Source organism: Puma concolor, chromosome D3 (assembly GCF_028749965.1).
Source record: "Puma concolor isolate L17-30 chromosome D3, mPumCon1.1.hap2, whole genome shotgun sequence".
In the NCBI taxonomy this organism is placed as follows: Eukaryota; Metazoa; Chordata; class Mammalia; order Carnivora; family Felidae; genus Puma; species Puma concolor.
In genome coordinates, this window is record NC_141678.1 from 35,787,034 (window position 1) to 35,809,564 (window position 22,531).

Below are 22,531 nucleotides of genomic sequence, written 5' to 3' on the forward strand. Positions count from 1 at the left end.
AATGTCTGCTAAGACCACAGCCGTATTTCATGGAGTATTTGAAGAAAAAAAGAGACTGCAGAAAGCCTCGGGAGGCGCCCGGGCCCGGCACCCAGGGATAGCCAGCTCTCCCCTAGAGGGCGCTCCAACTCTCCCCTTCGGGTGACTGGCCGTTCATCAGAAACTGGCTGTCAGTCCGGGAGCACAACCTACTGTGTAATTCAGGGGCCAGGACCTTCACTTAGAGCTTCCTCCAGAGACCCAGAAGTCTCCAATACCCTACATTTCCGAAGAATTGTGCCCGGGACTCCTAGCCCAAGCTCCTCATACCGTATGTAATCACGCAAAAGGCCACCGTAAAATGTTCCAGTAAGTTAGTGTTCCAAAAGTTTTAGCCAGATGACCGTACTATTTGTACCAGCTTCCCTTTTCCTCAGATAAGAAGTCAAGCAAAATTCATACCCTGAATTATTAGCCTGGCAATTGTTTCTGCTGGCCCTTGGCAAGAAGGCATTCAATAACGCTTTCTTTTGCCAATATTCAGTACGTTACAGGTATAAAAAAGATATCCTCTTGCATGAACAGATGTTTTTAAAGTCATGTGATTTATTTTTTTTTTAAATTTTTTTTTTTTCAACGTTTTATTTTTATTTTTGGGACAGAGAGAGACAGAGCATGAACCGGGGAGGGGCAGAGAGAGAGGGAGACACAGAATCAGAAACAGGCTCCAGGCTCTGAGCCATCAGCCCAGAGCCTGACGCGGGGCTCGAACTCACGGACCGCGAGATCGTGACCTGGCTGAAGTCGGACGCTTAACCGACTGCGCCACCCAGGCGCCCCTAAAGTCATGTGATTTAAAAAGAAAATTTTTTTGTTCCATCAAGTAAGTCTAAAGGTGTTAGGGGGTTACTATTTAAAGAAGCCATAAGGTGCTCTATTCTGGAAAACAACAACAGAATCCCACGTGGGGATGTCTGTTTGGATCAGTCAGCTCTCAGACCCAGTCCTCGCCCTTCCCTGCCTGCTCTGTACAGGGGAGGGAACAACTGATGAGGTTGGTTTTCCAGGTTCCGGGGGTTGCCGACTGGGCGCGGCCCGCAGAGATTGGAGTGTAACAGCAAGGGAGAAACCAGGGTTATCACCTTCTCTCTCTGCCTCCAGTGGCTTCTTCAGAGTGGCCTGGTCTCCTTCGTGCACTGGCTGACTGGGTTTCTCTCAGCTTTCACTGGATGCCCCATGGCTTCTGGTAACTTCGCCACCGCCTGTTGCCTCTCAGTCAAGGGTGCTGGTGGTTTCCTGTGGTTGCAGATCTCTGGGTTCCTTCACTGTTCCCGGTTGGGCTCTCGACTCCTCCCCCTTTCTGTAATCAGTTCCCTGCATTATAAACCCTGTGTTATAAATACTTGCACTCTCTAGATACTTGCACTCTCTACCAAGGTTCTGATTTTCTCATTCTTTTGCAGAGGCCTACTGCATGCAGCATCGTTGGTATGGTACGTAATTCGGTATGACTGTATCCATTGTCAAGGAGCAGTGTGGGATAGTGACAAGAGCTGAGGCTTCCACACCAGGGAAATCTGGGTCCAGATGCTGCCTAAGGCATTAGCACTCTCTGTGCCCTTGGGTAAGGAAGGTATTATTATCACTCTCATCATCACCATTATCATTTAATACCAGTGGAATAATCAATACTCTTTAAAATGTGAGCAAACCAAACTTGGAGCAAAACTTAGAAAATCTAGTATCGCCACAGTTATATAAAGAGATATGAATATTTTTAAACCTTGTTTGACTCATAGTGGGAATAATATGACGTGGGACTACGCTTCCTTTACTGCTCTGGATGCACAGGCAGAATTATATGCAGAATTTCTGTACCCTCAAAACCTTGTCCAAACCTAGGGACATCCACTTTTCCAGTGTTTTCCCTTATTTTAATACAAAAGTGCATTTAGAATATGAAATCATTCTTTGCTTAAATCATCAGAAACAATCCTCTTTGAAAACAGTGGAAAAGCCGACTCTTGATTTCAGCTCAGGTCATGATCTCGTGCTTTGTGAGTTCGAGCCCTATGTCAGCCTCTGACAGCACAGACACAGCTTGGGATTCTCTCTCTCCCTCTCTCTCTCTCTCTCTCTGCCCCTCTGTCACTCATGTGTGAGCTCTCTCTCTCTCTCTCTCTTAAAATAAATAAATAGACATTTTTAAAAATGCAGATTCTATGGCCACATGCTCCGGAGATGTGATTTCAAAGGTGTGGAGTGGAGCCCTGGAATCTGTATGTTTAACAAATTCATTTGATGCAGGTAACTGTCTGACCACATCCTAGAAACCCTGTGTTGGTATTTCTAGCACAGCTCTGGGTGTCATATGCTCATCATTTGCATTTCCTCCTGTTCCTTTTTGAAACTCCTTCCAATATTGAGTGTGAAGTTCCAGATGACAGACGTGGAAAGACCAAGATAGAGATGTACTCTAAATCTGAACTGGAGACAATGTCCCACCAAAGTGCTGTCCAGGGGCCAGTCTTGTGGGGAAGGAGGCAAATCTCCCTCTCCTCTGAGAGCTAGAGGAAGGACACATATGAGGGTAGAAGGGAGGGCCTTTTGCCCTTGACCAGTGGTTCTCAATGAGTGTAGAAGCACCTTTAGGGGCATTCTGGCGTACTTTTTCTTATCTTGACAGTTGGGTTGTGGGTCACTTGTGGAATTTAGGGGAGGGGTCAGGGATGCTGAATGTCACAGTATGCCCTTGAGAAGAATTGTTCCACATACTGTCCAACTTCCAAAAGCCCTTCTGAAACATTCACATCGGTTAAAAAAACAAAAAACAAACCTGTCACCATCTGAGCCTAGAATGTGACTGTCGTAGTCCATTTGGGCAGCTATCACAGAATACCATTGATTGGGTGGCTTGTAAACAACAGAAATTTATTTCTCACAGTCCTGGAGGCTGGAAGACTGAGCTCAGGGTGCCTGTGTGGCCAAGTTCAGGTGAAAGCTCTCCCTGACTGCAGACGGCCATCTTCTCGTGTCCTCACATGGGGTCATGTGTCTGGTGTTCTCACAAGGCCAACCCGTCTGGGGTCTCTTTTGTAATAGTACTAATTCCATTCATGAAGCCTCTACCAAATCGAGCTAATCACTCCTGAATGTCCCACCTCCTGAGACCTTCACATGAATTTGGGGCTGAGAGAGACACAAACATTGGTCGATAGCACAGTTTTACACATAAATGCAACGCTTCTACATATAAAGCAGAATTTTTAGCGTTCCCAGATGTACTGGATTTTTTTTTTAAATTTTAAATGTTTATTATTTATTTTTGAGAGAGAGACAGAGCACAAGCAGGGGAGGGTTAGAGAAAGAGAGGGAGACACAGAATCAGAAGCAGGCTCCAGGCTCCAAGCTCTCAGCACAGAGCCCGACGCAAGGCTCGAACTCACAAACCGGGAGATCGTGACCTGAGCCAAAGTCGGATGCCCAACCAACTGAGCCACCCAGGCACCCCTATACTGGATTTTTAAAAAAGGCATGAAGCTACAATAGAAGTCATGACTGACAACTTTTAGATTTACAATGACTTCTTCGTCTTCAGTCATTCTGTCATTGATGGCAGCACCACTCAAAGTACATGAGTCATCACCATAACCCACCTGTATTTGTGTTTTAGCAAATTGCTTCTATGTGTAGAGTCTAACTACCTCATTATATGTATTTTCTAGTATTTGTACCTAAGCCTTATATATATGTTGAAATACGTATTATTTTGTGGAGCCTGCTTGGAGTTCTGTCTCCCTCTCTCTGCCTCTCTCTCTCTCAAAAAAAAATGAACATTTAACATGAAAATATGTTTAGTGGAGTGATACGCATATAATGATTCTCATTTGGGGAGCGGGGTGGGGGGGGGGGGCGCTGTGCACTGACCGAGTTGAGATCCACTGTTTCTGTACGGAAACAGGTAAGATGTGTTGGGGGGGTGCCCCCTAGTGGTCGGTGTTGTGACGGCATCCCTCCCCCAGCAAGGAGAAAATGAGAGTCTGGAAACGTTGGTAATTCTAAGTCTTCCTTTCATTAAATGAGGCAGTGTTCCCTTATAAAAACTTTTGACATGTTTGCTAACCTTACAATTAGAAATTTGGGCTTCCTTTTTCTGGCAACATAACTGCTAAAATATTTTTTTAAAATTTTTTAATGTTTATTTATTTTTGAGACAGAGAGAGAGAGAGAGAGAGATGCTAGTGGGGGTGGGGCAGAGAGAGGCAGAGACACAGAATCTGAAGCAGGCTCCAGGCTCTGAGCTGTCAACACAGAGCCTGACGCGGGACTCGAACTCACAAGCAGTGAGATCATGACCTGAGCCAAAGTCGGATGCTCAACCGACTGAGCCACCCAGGCGCCCCCCAAAATATTTTTAATTATTGTTTAAAATTATTTTGAGATTCTAAGCTTCACGCACATGGAAAATACACTGTTAAATAAGGGAAACTAATCAAAATTCTCTACCTCTCCTCATTAGCAGCATGAATACTCTGAAAAACTCAGGGAAATTAATATGTTATGTTTGTCTCCCTTGATTTAGAACATTCCAGATTTCACTATGCAGCTTCTGAAATGTACAGCATGTGTGTGTTTGCTTTTATAGTAATTCACTATTATTTACATCTCTACTTACACAGTTACTACCTTTCAAAACAGAAATGGGGATGTGAAATAGAAGATGCCAGAAACCACTTTATCTCACTGATTGGCTTTCCCAACCACAGTGCTCTTCTTTCCATATAAAAAAAGAGTTGTTTACATGGAAAGCAAAAATACACAATGGATTTATAGAGGGCTCCACTGCACATCATACTTAGAAGTTTCCTGATTAATTCAGGAAATACAACACTACGAAAGTTCACACGTATGAATACATTTTGATTACTATTTCTATGTAAACTTACTGTCAAGAGAATTTTACCCATGAGGCGATATAACAATGTAAGCTCTGTACCTGATCACAATGATTTGTTCTTTTACCTTGGACAAAATAGTTCAGTCTTCCTGGACCTTTGAGGCCTTATCTGTAAAATTAGAGAGTTGAACTTAAATAAGCTTTAATTAATGTCCCAGCTTCATGAATCTGGAGGTTGAGGTGAATTTGCCCATGCTATTTTAATTATCAACATGGGATTATCTATAGCAAATTGTAGGCCACCTCTGTTCATTCTCAGACAAAATGTACCACCCAATATAAACCAATTTTAATAGGAGAACAGTATAATGAAAAAGTTTCATATGATGGAATAAATATGACAAATGTTAGTCATGCATATTCTTGATTACCCTATCGGGGCAGACTATTGAGAGTTAATCATGTTTTTTAAGTGGCCTTCGGTATTGCTTAGAGTAAGTCCGTTTCACACTTGCCTCTTTAAATACTGCCCACGGGATCTGAGAATTTGAAAAGCAGGTAAGAGGCATTGGAGAGAATCGTCATCCTGTCCTTTTGTTAGTCCCTAGTTAGGAACCCCCAGGACAGGGACCACTGGTTGTTATTCTAAAGCAGTCCTCCAGTCCATAATTAGGAAGATCGTAATCAAACCATAGAATATTTGAGAATGAAGGGGCACCGTTAATAATTACATGAGACAACAAGCATGCACTGGACCTGAACAGGCGGCTCAGGCCATAAGGTCACTCTATGACTAATGCACATTCCTCAAGGTAAGAATGTCTCCTGATTGGAGCAGACTGACTCATTCATGTCCACCTACGCTAAGAAGACATGAACTCTTTTTGTTTTGTTTAACTCTTTTAAATATAATCTGCTAGAAGACTGTTGAAGAATCTCTATAGCCTGCTCATACACTCAGTCATTTATACACACATCCATTCAGAGATTATTCATTGAACACCTTCAAAAATGCCAGGCTATATATAGGTATTGGGAATAGCAGTGATGAAAAGAATGGCATCTGCCATGATGGGGCTCATAATCTCATATGGAGATTATTATAAGAGAAAAGCTGTCCCTGACATCTGGACCTGGCCTCCACTATCACCCAGGCCTCCCTGTTCCCTGGGATCTGGCCCAGATCTCAAAACCAGGCCATGGTATTCTCCCATTAAACATAAACAGTGTCACAGAGGCTCAGCATCAGACAAGGCCACTCTGGGATCGTGATGGGTCAAGACCAAAACAAGAGCACTCCCCTAGTAGTCCCGTGTGAACAAAGACAAAACACGACCACTTTCTAAACCACTCAAATGCTCAAATATCCCTCTCTGATCCCTAATTTGAATGACTGCTGCTTCTTACCAATTGTAGCTTCAGCCTTGCTCCATCGTCCCTCCTTCTATAAGATTCATTAAGATACCCATTCAGAAATAGCCCACTTCCTGACATCATCCAATCAACAGCAAAGTCCCACTTCACTACACCCTCCCCCAAATCACCGGAGACCAAATCTGGGTTTTCTTTCACACCCTCCTACCGAAGGCTCCTGGGTTGTCCTTTCTCCCTCACTGCCATGAGCAATAAACCGGACTTACTCAGCCACAGGGTATTGCCCCTGGTGAACGGATAATTATGATGGCCAGCATAAGGCAAAGAATCAAGCTGAAATGGTATATGGTATTCACTCTGTGTTTCACAAATCTATGACTATGTGAAACATAACCTTCGTGCTTTAATGTGTCTTGTTTGTCCTTGAAAAGGACTATATAAATATTGAAAAATCATTATCTATTTAAAGACGACAAGTCTCTGAGCACCTCAACCTCCTTAACAGCTGCCCAGATCAAAACCTACGGTGGAGATGATGCTGAATAGACAATCTTTAACTCCAAAAATTGCTTTTGTTCTTTTTTTTTTTTAATGTGTATTTATTTTGAGAGAGACAGAGTGCAAGCAGAGGAGGGGCAGAGAGAGAGGGAGACACAGAGTCCGAAGCAGGATTCAGGCTCTGAGCTGTCAGCACAGAGCCTGATGCGGGGCTTGAACCCACATGCCATGATATCATGACCCGGGCTGAAGCTGGATGCTTAACCAACTGAACCACCCAGGGAACCCCCCACCTTTTTTTTTGAAAGAGAGAGAGGACGCAAGTGAGCAAGGGGCAGAGACAGAGACAGAGAGAGAGAAAGAAGCAGGGCTTACCAGAAACGGGGCTCGAGCTCACCTGATGTGGGACTCAAATTCACAAACTGTGAGATCATGACCTGAGCCAAAGTCAGATGCTTAACAACTGAGCCACCCAGGCACCCAAATTGCTTTTGTTCTACAGTGACATGAGTATCTTAATTTTTCCACCAACCTAATGCCATTTCATAATCTACGATGCAGCATTCAGTGATTTCATGAACCCGCAATTCTTTTCTGCCATGCAGCTTAATTTGTTTACTTATTTCTGTTTTCTCTGTGGGGTGCTTCTCAAGTATAATCAAGGAGTTTGGAAATTTACCAAGTAATGAAAAAGGAAATAATCATAGAAGCATAGAATGAGGAGATAAATAAAATAAAAATTCATTGCCTAGTCAGTATTTCAAAGGAATGAAACACAGTATTTGAAGGTTTTCATTGTCTTCGTCCTGAAAAAAGATAAGCGAGATAGAATGGAATGGGCTATCTTTAAAAGTACAACGGCAAGTTCTCTGGGAGAGCGTTGCCTATGCTGAAGGCCGTGTATCCAAAAATGCCACAGAACAGATTCTGATCTGGGCAAAGGGTTCTCTTTCAGCTCTATAGATGTATTCTTGGCTGTCGTCCACGGAGTGTAACCTTCTCAAGTACAGAGCCATAGGGCAATACAGAAATCCGCACACAGTGGGTATGTAGTGTATCTCTGCCTATTACCTAACTAATAGAACTCACCACTGGAGCAAGTAGGTGTCAAGAAGGAAGACAGCTAAGAACTTACAGAACTGGAGAAGCGCAGGAGCTCCCATCATTACTATGGCTTTCCTTCTGGTCTTTATTCTTCAAGAAGACAAAAATAGCATCTTTGTTGTTGTCTGGTATCGTGAATATTCCGCATGCTGAGAAACATTCTGCACGGATCATGATTTTATTTAATCATAAAAGTTGCCTTTCTTTTTCTTTCCTTGCTCCCACTCTTCAAAGGCTCTACAGATGCATCATCAAGGTCAAGGGAGTTGCCACTTGTAACTTAGAACAACATAACATTGTCGTCTGTCTAAATCCCTCTTCAGGGATGATACCCTCCCATCTATTCATTCTGCAAGATTCTAGAATCTTAGACAACATTCTATCAAGTAGAACCTTCTGCATTTCATTTTGGCCTTATTCACTGAAAATTATGGAGTCCAAAGCTTTCGTTTATACTGCTTCTATATATACCTCCAGGGCAAGAAAATGGATGAGAAGAATGGTTATCTTATAGCTTTTCAAACAGAAACTCATTACAATCTCAGTTAATGAAGCATGGAGAAATCAAACTCAAAGCATCAGCATTTGCTACCTCCTAGATGCCTGGAACTTTTCAAAGTGAATTACAGAGCAGATTCACACCCTTTAAAGAATTTGTAAATTCAGAAACGGCTGGGAGCAGGTGAGTATTTCTGCAAAATTTGAGAGGTGTGGATCTGTGACCGAGGAAACAAGGACTGTGGCATCCCCAGAAGCTTTCCTTTTGAATCAGGAGCTGCTTTGACCAGGACTTGCGTGGTATAGTGTTCGCAGAAGCACGGATGGCCAAGGACCTCTATCCTATTATTTACCTTTATTACTTCCTGGTGTTGGCACTTCCGCAGAAAATGTTGACGCGTGACATCAAAGGCAAAGAGGAGATCCGCAATCCCTAGTTCCTTCCCTGCTCCTCCTAAGCTGAGGGAAGCGAGCGTGGGGAAAACGTGCAAATAGCAAGGAGCAAAATCAAAACAGCCAAGTTCATTTGGGGCGGCTTACGTGATTCAAAGCGCGGTGAACATCCGCGGCGAGGTCTTGCCGAATTACTTCTATGAGAAGGCACGATGCAGTAGCTGGGAGCTGGGGCTCTGGTGCTAGACCCCAGCGTGGCCAACTTGTATCCTTGGGTAAGTTACCCATTCTCTCCATGCCCCTGTTTTCTTATAAAATGGTGGTAATAATGGTGCCTAACTCATAGGGCTGTTGGGAGGATTACAACCAGTAACAAAACAAGTAGTACCGCGAGTATTAAATACTGTTAATACATACAGACAGAATCATATTATTCAGCACCCCCGCAAGACCTGAATCAAGATTAGCTATTGCTAGGGGGGAGTGGGGGATGAAGGTTTGAAGCAATGTATCATGAATTCAAGATACCAGCACCTCTGAGTGCATGCCCTCCAACCAGCTTTGTGTTGGTAATTTAGCTTCCTGTATAAATCCGCTAAGAATGTGCTTGAAAAATATAAACAGGTATTCCAGTTTGCAAGTTAAAAAAAAAAAAAAATATATATATATATATATATATATATATATATATATATATATACACACACACACACACACACAAGAAAGAAAACATGCAGAGGGAAGTAATTACGTCTGGCAAGGCTTGATGGTGGAGGTAGAAAATGAGGCTTCTCTCATGGATCAATGGGCCCTAGGTATGCGTGTTCTCTTGGTTTTACAGATGGAGAAACTGAGCAGCAAGGGAAAGGGGTACTTCAGCAAATGCCACCACACCGTTTAGGGGCGGAGGCAGGCTTTGCACTCAGAAGTGCTCTGTCAGGGCACAGCCACGGCCACGCCTTGAGCTCCCTCGCAGCATAAACAGCTGCCTTCCCTGCAGTTGGGGTGACCCGGGCGTGTCAGGCACCCATCGGAGCTGCTGTGGACCTTTCCGAGGGGTGACAGGGAGCTGACTTCACAAGATGCACAGAGGACAGATCTGCTAGAGAGACAACTGGAAGGGAAGAACTAAGGGTCGTCAGGCCGATGATACGATATCGCGTCTGCTTTCTGGGTTTAGAAAGCCAGGAGCATTTCTGGAATTTCCATTCATGAGTGAGATGATGGTGGAGGGAGAGTTTTATATGTAGCAGGAATCAGAGGCCTTTGGGAGCTCGTGGAGTGCATACAGGAGAGATGAGTTCTGCTCAAATGAATTCTATAGAAGTTAGAAATTGAAAAGGTGGGGAAACAGCCTGTCCCTGTATGGTGATCTAAGGAAGGGCTGACCTTAAGAACCTGAAAAAAATTGGCTCTTTTTCTTCTTTTATGTTGATTTACTTTCGAGACACAGAGAGAGAGAGAGAGAGAGAGAGAGAGGGAGCGGGGGAGGAGCAGAGAGAGAGGGAGACACAGAATCTGAAGCAGGCTGCAGGCTCCAGGCTCTGAGCTATCAGCAAAGAGCCCAACGCGGGGCTTGAACCCACAAACCACAAGATCATGACCTGAGCCGAGGTCGGACGCTTAACCCACTGAGCCAATGAGGCGCCCCCCACCCCCAAATTGGCTGTCTTTAGGTCCCTTCAGAAACTTAAATGTGGCCCCGTGAGAATGTCATTTGAGAGGAGCAAAGGAAGAAGAAATTAGATTCTTTGAGACTTGGGAAAACAGAGCCCATTAAGGCACGAGGGAAACGACTTGTGATTTTCCAGTGTCCATTTGACAACACTGCTGGGTTTGGAGTTGTTTCCCGTCGTGCTACACGGTGAAAGAACAACGGACAAGCGCCAGCCCACCAAGAATGCTCTTGGGTTGCATGTGCTTGCTATAGGATGAATAAGAAGCATGCATTTGGTCCATGCCTTCAAAACCTGTAAATATCTCAGTCTCAAACGTTTATTTGAGCACAGAGACAATGTGGTCAGATCCAATCCTGACTTAACAAAATGCCTTGCGAGAGCCCTTAATACTAGTAATAGCATCCGAGATGTGAAAATCACATCTTCGGGGTGCATGAGGTTTTCGATGATTTTCCATGCGTGTGTGGAATTGACTTAGCTTCTTGGGTCACAGATTTGGATGTTTTTAGCTCCTTGTCTCCCATAGCATTTTTCCTACGTTAATGACTAGGGAGACAGTTGCCATAATCCCATCCCCCTGTTTGTCTGCTTTGGAGGACATTGATTTTCACTGGAAAATAAAATGAATGAAAAAGAATGGCCAGGAGCGTGTCCCTGAAACTCTGCTTGGAAGGCACCTTCAGAGGACAGAGGAGCGAGCAAATGCTTGCAAGAGGAGAAGCCCCTGGTCCGTGCCGCTTTCCTGATCCTTTAAATTGGTTCTGGGCTGCAGAATGTTTGTCTTCTTCTCTTTCTGCTTCCCCAAAGATCTGTAAGCCAATCAATTCAGAGTATGTGCTCCTTGAATAAGTTCAATATGCCAGGCACAGCCGCCACCCGTCTCCTTCATGGTGCCGCTAGTTCAGCCCTGACCTCCACCCTGCACACTGTCTAAGCTGTCTGAGGTCCTCTAGGTCATGACGATCCCCATTTCCTGTCATTGCAGGCTCGGCCAGCTTCAGGACACAGCACAGGAGCGGAATGCTGAACCAGGGCTTATGGCATATGAATTGCAACATTTCCATATTTTTCCTGCACAAACAGCTGGGACCAGACTGTATACACATTTCAGGGTAAGTCTGAGAGATGCCCTGCTAATCACTAAGAAATTTCTTGAATAAAGGAGGAATGAATCTATTCATTCATTCCTTCATTCATTCATCCAATACTTTTGCTGTACTAAAGTATAAGTACTCCTCTCCAAACATGTAAACGTGAATGTTTCCTTTTTTGATTTTGGAAAAGTAAGGACAGAGAATATCCCACATCGATTGCTGCTAGATATGCTGCAAATCTCCCATGGGGGGGAACATGGAAAAGAAAATCGTAAAAATATTTGCTCCTGATTCACAATGTTAATAAAAGCTTTGTTGCTATTTAGACAGCCTGGGAATGGAATGAAATATAAAAATCTTGATAAGAGTGAATTTGGTTGGGAATGAAATAGAAGACTTTATCTATCTATCTATCTATCTATCTATCTATTTATTTATTCATTTATTCAGTAGGCTAAACACCCAATGCTGGGCTTGAACTTACAACCCTCAGATTAAGAGTCACATGTACCAGTGACTGAGCCAGCCAGGCACCCTGAAGGCTAATTTAAATTGTAGAGAACTTAACAGTTATTTTTACTGAAAGAATCGGGACACCCAACCTTGCTCTGCCCCTGGTAAGCAAAGAATGACCTGCAAATGTCCCGCTTTGGGACCAGACTGACCTCGGGGCTGAGATCTCAGCAGACCACAGGGGATCTTGCTAGCTGAGCGAATCCGGGCAAATTGTGACTGAACTTCTCTCTATGTAGCTTCCATTGTCCGCCAACAGTAGGACAATCATGGCGATAAAATACTCCCCCAAGGGCTGTTGGGAGGGTTAAATGAGATATCGTACGCCAAACCTTTTGTACATTCCAAACACACAGACAAGTTCCAATTAATTAGCCGTGTGACCTTCTGGGAAGTCACTTAACCTCACCGGTTTCAATTCTCTCCAATTCTAAATTCTCTTTCCAAACAGCCTCCTTGGATTGTAGAGAATTGTAATTAGCATATCCGGCACCCGCCTAATTTGTGCCAGCTCCCGCTATCACTGCAATTATACTGTTTATATGTAAATGGCACCTCAAGTCCCTGAATGGTGCCAGTGCACTTAGCTAAGAAAACAGTGTCTAATCTTATTGACACGCCTCCTTTCCTTAGCAAATCTTTGTTCGCTGGGAACTCAAAGGTACACTTCTGAGCAGCCCCAAGGAACAGACAAGGTTGAAAAAACTGCAGTATGAATTCTCAAGATTTTTCTTTGGTTGAGTGATGGGAACAGAAATGACCCTACACATGCATAGTACCCACCTTCCTTTAAAAGTGTTATCTCAACGCTAATTCTGTTTGGATGGACTGTTGCAATTAGCTCTGACAGCCACTTGAAGCATTTTTTTTTAATTTTTTAATTTTTTTTTAAATTTTTTTTTGAAGCATTTTTAAACTGAGAGGAAATTTTAACTGCCCGAAATCACATCAAGATGTGTGTTTATGTGTGTGTGGGGTGGGGCGGGGGGGGGGGGGGTAGGATGGAGAACACGAGCATGCGTCCAACAGAAATCTGTATAGTCGGAAGGTTTGATTGAATGAGTCTTAGAATCTGCTGGTTGACTCCATTTCCCACCCAAACATCTGAGTCAGCCCTAGTTAAGGCTCATTCATTTAGCACATAAATTTTGCCAAACACAGAGAACACAAAAATGACTAATCATTGCTTTGGGCCTCAAAGAGTCTCATTAAGGAGCCAATATACAAGCAAGGATGATGTATTAGGATGTGTTAGGGAAGATGGGTGCTGCCATGGGGCGCAAAGGAAAGAATAAACAACTTCCCACTGATGAAGGTGGGAGGGGGCTGGTGAGGAATAGTCTAGAGAGGAGGCGACCATTTTTGTCTTTTCCAACTTTGTGTTCCCCCAATTATTAAGGTTTCTTCTCTGCTCCCCATTCTAAAGAAAGATGCTAGCTCTTGCCATCTGTCAAGTCTAAGGCCTCCTGTTTGGGGACATGACATTGTCCCCAAACTAAATGTGTCAGTGGGAGAGCCGCATGGCTAATAACTACAAGCAAAGCAGAGTTTTGCTGACTTGTTTGGGCATGTTCCCTGGAAGGGGAGACTCAGCAGGGCCTACTTGTCAACCTCCTCGAGTGGGGAAGCCAGGGCTCACCAGTAGCTTGGGGTTCCTATGGGTCATATTCCCGAAGCCCCCCCCCCCCAAGTTTATGGTATAAACAGTGGGTGGACTTTTCACGGGGTCCACCCAGTAAAATTTCAAAGCCCTCGTCTTTAGGATAATTTATTCATTGGAATGAGGCCACTGTGTGCCAAGAAGAATATGGAAAGGTGGTTTCTGCTTAGAGTCTCTCCACTCCCATACAACCCAACCCAGAGGTGGTTCTTGAAAGTATCCAACAACCATCTTTGTGAGCTTCAGAGTCCCCGGGGCAGTCGTTCTTCAATTTCCCATGTGTCAGCATCACCTGGCCCCCACCCCCAAGAGGTTTCTATTCAGTAGGTCTGGGTTGAACTTGAGAACTTGAATTTCTAGCAAGTTCCCAGGTGAGACCACATTTTGACCACTACTGCCTCAGAACAATGATTGATTGCTTCCTGCTAAAGCAAGCTTTTCAGACAATTTAAGTATAAGATTTAGTGCAATCTTGCATGGTTAGATGATTAGACCAGATGTCATAAGAAAAGGGTGTTTGTTGACACAAACACCTGGGTAGCTCAGTCAGTTGAGCATTTGACTTCGGCTCAGGTCATGATCTCACAGTTCGTGGGTTTGAGCCCTGCATCAGGCTCTGTGCTGACAGCTCAGAGCCTGGAGCCTGCTTTGGATTCTGTGTCCCCCTCTCTCTCTGCCTTTCCCCTGCTTACATTCTGTCTCACTCCCAAAAATAAATAAACATTTTAAAAGATTCAAAAAAAAAAGGTGATTAAAGATCACCTTTGTCTTGGGGTGTCTGGGTGGCCCAGTCAGTTAAGCAACCGTCTTTGGTTCTGGTCATGAGCTTGTGGTTCGTGAGTTCAAGCCCGGAATCAGGCTCTGCTCTGACAGTGTAGAGCCTGCTTGGGCTTCTCTGTCTGCCTCTCCCCTCCTCTCTCTCTCTCTCTCTCAAAATAAATAACTAAACTTAAAAAAAGAAAAAAGATCACCTTTGTCTCACTTGGCTGAGTGGGTGGGTGACAGGTTTCCCAGAAGCATTCTTCATTAAAGTTTATCATGAAATTGTTTTATTTTTTTAAATGTTTATTTATTTATTTTGAGAGAAAGAATGCACAAGCAGGGAAGGGACAGAGAGAGAGGGAGAGAGAGAATCCCAAGTAGGCTCCATGCTGTCGGCACAGAGCCAATGTAGGGCTTGATCCCCTGGACCATGAGATCATGACCTTAGCCTAAATCAAGGGTCGGATGCTTAACCAGCTAAACCACCCAGGGGCCCTTAATTTTTTTTTTTTTAATCAAGAATGCTAATTTCTTTCCAGAAGAAGATTGGGAATTATATCATACAGACTTAGATTCCCACACTGGGTTAAGCCCATATATTCTTTTATACCAGGAACACAAGGCAAAACCTCCTTACATAAATAGAAGGTAGCTTGACTGAGGATTCAATCTCCTCCCTCAGGTCTCTAAGAAAGGAAATGGCATCACACCACATTGCACTAGAAAATCAGAGTTCCTGCCATCTACACAGCAGCAGAGTTCCTTGTCTGCCCTTCCCTCTGCAAGCCATCTGTCTTGGCTCACTTGTAGTTTTCTCTGCGTCTGGCTTCAGTCTGTCATAGCTTGAACTACGACCACATATGGCATTGCAGCTCTGTTCCCATAGCTAACCGACTCCTTGTGCTCCTCCTTGTGTTCCAGAACTCCCCCGAGAGAAAGAACTGACTAACCCAGCTTGAGCCAGGGATCTGACCAGACCCAGTGGGGGTTGGGGAAATGCTGCCAGCTCCAGGGCCAATGACCCAGCGTCCTTGACGGGAAGGGGAGTCTGGGTAGGGAGGCAACAATGGGTGCGTGCAAGTGAGCCATATACATCCTACCTCGAAGCTTTGCATACGTGGCGCTCCACGCATAAAGCATCTGGCTAGACACTCAGTAAAGATTAGTTTCTTTTCTACCTCGTTGTTCTTCTGGAAAATTCATCAGGAATTCGGGGAATGAGGTAGAAGATTCTGGTTAGCTGTACCATGTCTAGCAGGAAAGCATAGGGGGGATGGTCTTCTGAACCCTTGCTCCCACCACCCCCCACCCCCTTACTGGCTGCACAACTAGTGTTATCTCAAGGCTCAGTCATGTTCTCAGTCCCGGGGCTCCACAGGAGAGGCAAAATCTTCAGGTCTGCTAGCTCAGGACACCAGGGAATAGTCACACACCTCTCTTTCTTCACACTTCAGGTAAGTGTGACCATTTGTCAGAGGCTTTCTTTTCGCAGCAAAGGTGACAGAAAAATTATGGGCGTTGCTAAAAAACAAAATTCAACGGAGTAAATGTGAGGATATAGTTTGCTTTATTCGATGATTCACGAATCGGCAGCATCCCATCTTCGCAAGTAGGAAGGAGTGCTGAGGAGTTAAACAAAATGGAACCTTTTAGAGGCAGGAGGGGGCAGGGACAAGCAAGTCATAAGCAAAGGAAAGGATTGTTTCAGGCCAGGTCTCCTTTCTTTAAGGTCTATCGGGCAGATGACCTCACTAGTACTGGTCAGGTAATTCCAGGCTTATTGGTTTAAATTCCACTCCTGGGAGAGGCTGAAAATGCAATTAGGATAGGTGTTATGTCTGGCTTCACTGGCATGGGGCTCAGCACAAGTGACTCCATTTTGGACCTCTTGTTTCTTTTCTTAACAATGTGTGAGATTGTACCTTAATCTGAAGTGTCTAAACCATATGCTTAACCATAATCCAAAGGTTTGAATAAATATGTGGATTTAATAGCATATATTATTTTTTGCCAATTTATGGGGGGGGGAACCCTTTCATAATCCCAACAGAGACCATGGCTCTTAATATTAGCATTAAGGGTTTATGAAAAATGTAACATTTAATTCAAGTCCCTGTTTGGGCATGTTCAATTCAAGGAGATTTCTTACCTTTTCTCTAGTCCCCTCCGCTCCGTCTTTCTTTTGTTATTTATTTATTTATTTATTTATTTATTATTTGAGAAAGAGAAAGAGTGAGAGAGCACAAGTGGGGGGAGAGGGCAGAGAGAGAGAGAGAGAGAAAGAGAGAATCCCAAGTAAGCTTCATGCTCAATGAGGAACCTGACACGGGGCTCCATCCCATGACCCTGGGATCATGACTTGAGCTGAAATCAAGAGTCGGACAGTCAAAAAAAAAAAAAAAAAAAAAAAAAAAGCGTCGGACAGTCAACTGAGTCACCCAGGCTCCCCTTTTGTTTTATTTTAAATTTAAATTTTACCAGTATTTCTAGGACTTCCTGTCAGTAGAAGCCGTGTTTTTACTGGTAGAGTTTTGACCCGTCACGACCTTAACACCAAAAGGCAAGATGGCAATCCAGTGCCACAGTAAAAGGTCCCTCGGGACATCCTTGTCCCACTGTGGCGCTTCCATCCCTCACTGCCGTAAGACAGCAGCCAGGGGCACGGACAGCATCCCGGGAGCTCCTGTGTTCACAGTGCACCTCTGGTCTGTTCACCAAGGCAGGGGGCAGGCTCTGTGGGAAGAGTCACCCAGGTCTATTTTAATGTCAAAGTAGTTGCATTTCTTTCTGTACTGCAGTAAACTGTATATCAGTTTAGCAAGGATCATTTCCTGAAGGTACAAAAAATTCTTTTTTCTCAGATTGTGTCACTTACAAGCAAACTACTCTCCCTTGCCACATGTCAAATTGACCATTGACTAACTAGGCACCATAAGAACATATTGACATTATTTCCTTTGGGAATTCTGTCGTTTTTAATCATTTTCATGTTGGTGGGAAAGAAAATATTGAAAGCATATTTCATTGTATTTACCCTTATTAGAGGGCTTCCCATATTCACAACCAGTAATTCCTCAAAGAACTTAGACACAGAAACCACCAAATGAAAAGTTCAAAATAAAAAGTAGCCCTTTCTTCTTCAGGTTGGCTATAATTTTTCAGATTGCTCAGCCAAATTATGGAAAATCATATTTTATCCAGTAGTTATAATGAACCTCTGTGCTCCCGCAGCAACCTCTCCATTTATCTTCTCATATGTTTTAGGAAGAAAAGCTTTTATCCAGCATTCTTCCCTTCCGTGTTTTGTTTGGTTTTCCTGCTTTGAACTGGATCTGAAAACGTCTTCTTAATTTGAAAATAATCTTTTCTTTGGAACTACCCAGTCGAGGTTCTCAAAGCTTAATGTGCATCAGAATCACCCAGAGGGCTTGGGGGCGCCTGGGTGGCTCAGTCAGTAGAGTATCCGACTTGGACTCGGGTCATGATCTCACGGTCCGTGAGTTCGAGCCCTGTGTCAGGCTCTGTGCTGACAGCTCAGAGCCTGGAGCCTGCTTCAGATTCTATGTCTCCTTCTCTCTCTGCCCCTCCCCCACTCTGTCTCTCTCTATAAAAAAATGAATAAACATAAAAAAAATTTTTTTTAAATAATAAAAATTAGGGAAGTCAATATTATATTCAAAATCTTTGGGGCGCCTGGGTGGCGCAGTCGGTTAAGCGTCCGACTTCAGCCAGGTCACGATCTCGCGGTCCGTGAGTTCGAGCCCCGCGTCAGGCTCTGGGCTGATGGCTCGGAGCCTGGAGCCTGTTTCCGATTCTGTGTCTCCCTCTCTCTCTGCCCCTCCCCCGTTCATGCTCTGTCTCTCTCTGTCCCCAGAATAAATAAACGTTGAAAAAAAAATTAAAAAAAAAAAAAATCTTTGTCACTTTTTTTCTACAGATCAACAAGAGTGTTTGTAGACTATTGAAAGGTGGATTTATATATAAGACTTATTTCCCATTGAAGACATCAGATTGGAGTCTTCTGATGAAGACATCAGATTTGAACTGATAGCGCAGAGCCCGACACGGGGCTCGAACTCACGGACCGCAAGATCATGACCTGAGCCGAAGTCAGATGCCCAACCTACTGAGCCACTCAGGTGCCCCGACCTCCCTTCCTTTTAAAGATGAAAGAGAGGTTTAATTACCCCTAAACCTTTCTACAAGCCCCCTCATCCCTATGCAATTTACTTTTCATGTCTTGCTGTATCCCACTTATTTATTTTTTATTTATTTATTTGTTTATTTATTTTGAGAGACAGAGAGAGTGCGCGAGCAGGGAGAGGGACAGAGAGAGAGGAGAGAGAAACCCAAGCCGGCTCCACACTATCAGCACAGAGCCTGATGTGGGGCTCGATCCCACCAACTGCGAGATCATGACCTGAGCTGAAACCGAGAGTCAGACGCTTCACCAAATGAACCACCTAGGCACCCCCACCCCCCCACTTACTTATAAATACAAGTTCAGCCTCCAGGTAAGGACTCCTCTTTTCCAAACATAGAAATTCCTGAAGAAAAGAGGAAGAATTAGCTTCTGTGTCCCACTGACTTTGCCATTTAGGGCCATGTAACTCTGGGTGCAAATTTCAAGGGATAATGAAAACTATAGCTTTGGCCTCCAGAATTGAAATACTTTTTGTAATTGAAATACTTTTGTACTGGTAAAATGGCAATTGTACAAATGAAGGATAAACAAAATCTCCTAAGTGAAATATTGTCTTCACTAAATGAAGTTTAGTCAACTACTAATTTAAGGCAACATTTCACATCTTCTTGTATATCAGCGAGAAAAACTGATAGCACCCATAATTTTCATTTATAAGTGCAAAAGTGCAGCCCTGTTTTCTCAAACTTATTAAAGTTGATAACTTTATCGCTAACACCTTCTGGATTAAAACTGTAACCATCCAGGGGCGCCTGGATGGCTCAGTCGGTTGAGCGTCCGACTTCAGCTCAGGTCATGATCTCACAGCTTGTGAGTTCGAGACCCGCGTCGGGCTCTGTGCTGACAGCTCAGAGCCTGGAGCCTGCTTCGGATTCTTTGTCTGCCTCTCTCTCTGCCCCTAACCCCCTTGCATTCTGTCTCTGTTTCTCTCAAAAATAAATAAACATTAAAAAAAAAAAACCAAAACTGTAACCATCCAAACACAGGACAATTAAGTAACCAGAGAATATTTAGACCAGAAATAGAAGACAACACTGTGAACGAGGTAATCTTTTTCTACCATGAATTACAAACATACAGAATGAAAGTTGAAGAATATGTAAGGAAAATGGCTTTATTTAGTTTGATTAGACAAAAAAAAAAATCTTAATTTGTTTTTAAATTAAAAACGGAGAACACCAATTCTGCACAGAGATTTGTTTCCATTTCAGCATAACAAAGAAAACGTCTCTTTCTCTAGAGGGAAGGATGGCCGTTTGCCAACAGCTACTGACACTGGGGTCCAGCTAAGGTCACGGTTCCTCAGCTGTGATGTGGGTGCCCTATGTGTTCTGCATCCCAGACCCCCACCTGTAGCCCTCATGGGACTTGGGGGGTGAGGGAACCGATTCCAACAAGAAGCTCCCGCTGTATGCTGGGTCTGGAGAAATACACTAAGTCCACGAAATGGGTGCCGTCTTTTTGGCCAAGACGACGGAAGGGTGACAAGTCCCCACACCCCTTCTGTGCCACTGTTTAGGAACTGTAAGCCTGTTCATGACTCCATTGTGAAGCCCCTTTTTATTTATTTAGCCAACTTTCTATATTTTATGTTTGTAGCAATTCTTTATACACTGTGTATACAAGACCTCTGCCATTTAAATGTGATGCCATATGGTCGTGTTTGGAGATACACAAGCAGAAATATTGTTTTAGAGTATGGTATTTAGAGACAAAAGGACACAGATCTTAAGTGTACATCATTTTTTTTAAGTTTATTTATTTTCAGAGAGAGAGAGAGAGAGAGAGAGAGAATCCCAAGCAGGCTCCCTGCTGCTGGCACAGAGCCCACTGTGGGGCTTGAACCCACAAACTGTGAGATCATGACCTGAGCCGAAATCAAGAGTTGGACCCTTAACCAACTGAGCCACCCAAACACCCCCTTAAGTGTACATCTTGACAAATATCACAAAGTGAATATGTCCAAGTACTGTCCAAGAAATAGACCATTAGTAGCACCTCAGAGGCCTGCTCAAGCCCCTACAACCTACAGGCGGCCCCTCTCCTGACTCCTAATGCCACAGGTTAGGTGGACCTGTTTTGAACTTTATATACTTGGAGCCATTCAGTGTGTTTCCTTTTGTATCTCGTTCATTTTGTTCATGTTATTGTTTGTAAGTTTCCTATAACACACTGTTCTATGTGGTTCTATTTCATTCACTCTCATTGCTACATGGAATTCCATTGTAGGACTGCCACCACTTAATTATTTATTCCACTGTTTGTGGTCACTTCCATTGTTTACATTTGGGACTATAAAGAACAACACTGCCGTGAACGTTCTTTGATGCACATGTTACATGCAGTTCTGTTGGCTGTAATTTTAGGAGATAATGCAGAATAGGTTCTACAATGGCTGTACCAGATTATATTCCTACCAGAGCGTATGAGTGTTTCTGTCCCTCCCACACACGGCACGGTTCTTCCATTTCAACTTTAAAACCAGCTTAAGTTCCAATAATCACACACAGGTCCACGTAGAATACACGCATCATTTGAACTTTGCATGGAACTTGCTGCTCTCTGTCTCCATCTCTGTAGGATCAGTGTAATCAGTATTTGTGTTAAAATACTTAAATTCTGGGGCATCTGGGTGGCTCAGTTGATTGAGCTTCTGACTTCGATTCAGGTCATGATCTCTCAGTTCGTGGGTTTGAGCCCCACAACCGGCTCTGTGCTGACAGCTCGCAGCCAGGAGCCTGCTTCAGAGAGCCTCGCTCTCGTTCTGCCTCTCCCCCATTTGTGCTCTGTCTCTGTCTCTCAAAAGTAAATAAACATCTAAAAATATTTAAATTCCTAGGTTTGGAAGGATAGATGTCATTGACATGTCCCATTCTATAGGGTCGTTTTTCAAATTATTAGGTCGTGGACTCCTTTGAGAATAAACCTTAAGTCCTTCTCCTCTCTAAAATGTATTTATGCACAAATGCCCAGAAACTTCTACCTGAACTTCTGAAGAGACTCACACCCTCAGAAGCCCTTCAGTTCCTGACCTCCAGATCAAGGATTCCCTTATAAAGCACTGACATTAGCCGAGTAACTGCTCTCAAGAGATCTTCTGCTTCTTACTTCCTGCCTTTTCATTTCCCTCCTTTTCTTCCAGTGGAGCAAAGTTCCAACTTCCTACTTTGAACGAGTCACACCTCATTTCAAAGAGACCAGGGACCGCCTCATGCATGCTCACTGGCCTGGGGAGTGGGAAGGCCTCTTGCCAACAATCTCTTTATTATTCTCTCCTCTTCACCAACCTGCTGCCTGTGGCTCCCTCGGGTGGCGTTAACTCACACACATCCACCGTGCCCCAGTCCGACTCCACACCCTGCTGCTGGCTGTCTTTCTCATCTCCATTCTCCAAGAAGGAAACATTCTTCCCCAATTTCCACATTTCCAGGGGGAAAATAGATCCAATCTGTCAAATGGTGCCAAGCCCCATGCATCCCTGATCATTAGAACCACCCGGAACTCTGATGCCTGGCCCCATCCTAGTCAAGTTATATCAAGGTCTTGGGACAGAGGCCAGGCATCGGTGTATCTTCCAGGTTTCTTTGGGTAATCCTGATGTTCAGAGAAGGTTGAGAACCAGTTGTAGAGGCTAAGGGCTGTGGACAGACAAACGATATAAGAAATGTTTCATCCAAATGTATAGAAGAACGATTTTGATGTGCAAAGTATGAGGGAATGAAAATGCTCCTGAGAAACCTAGAGAAGATTTGTCTGCAGCAGTCCATTAAATTCAGAACACTTGGAGCGATGAGCTCTCCACATGCTGTCCAGGCTCCCCTTTAGCCAAGAACAGAGACAAAAACGGAGGTCTTCACCCTCCCACTGGCTTACTGG

The 22,531-nt window shown here is 43.9% G+C and overlaps 1 long non-coding RNA gene across 1 annotated transcript; it reads left to right on the forward strand.

Annotated features, from left to right (window-relative positions):
* The first annotated feature begins 825 nt into the window (after positions 1-825).
* On the forward strand, positions 826-22,516 carry LOC147575499 (uncharacterized). Its single transcript, XR_015242449.1, has 4 exons — positions 826-1,603; positions 8,087-9,018; positions 11,408-11,534; positions 18,389-22,516. It is a non-coding gene; the product is annotated as an uncharacterized LOC147575499 (long non-coding RNA).
* The last annotated feature ends 15 nt before the right edge of the window (positions 22,517-22,531 follow it).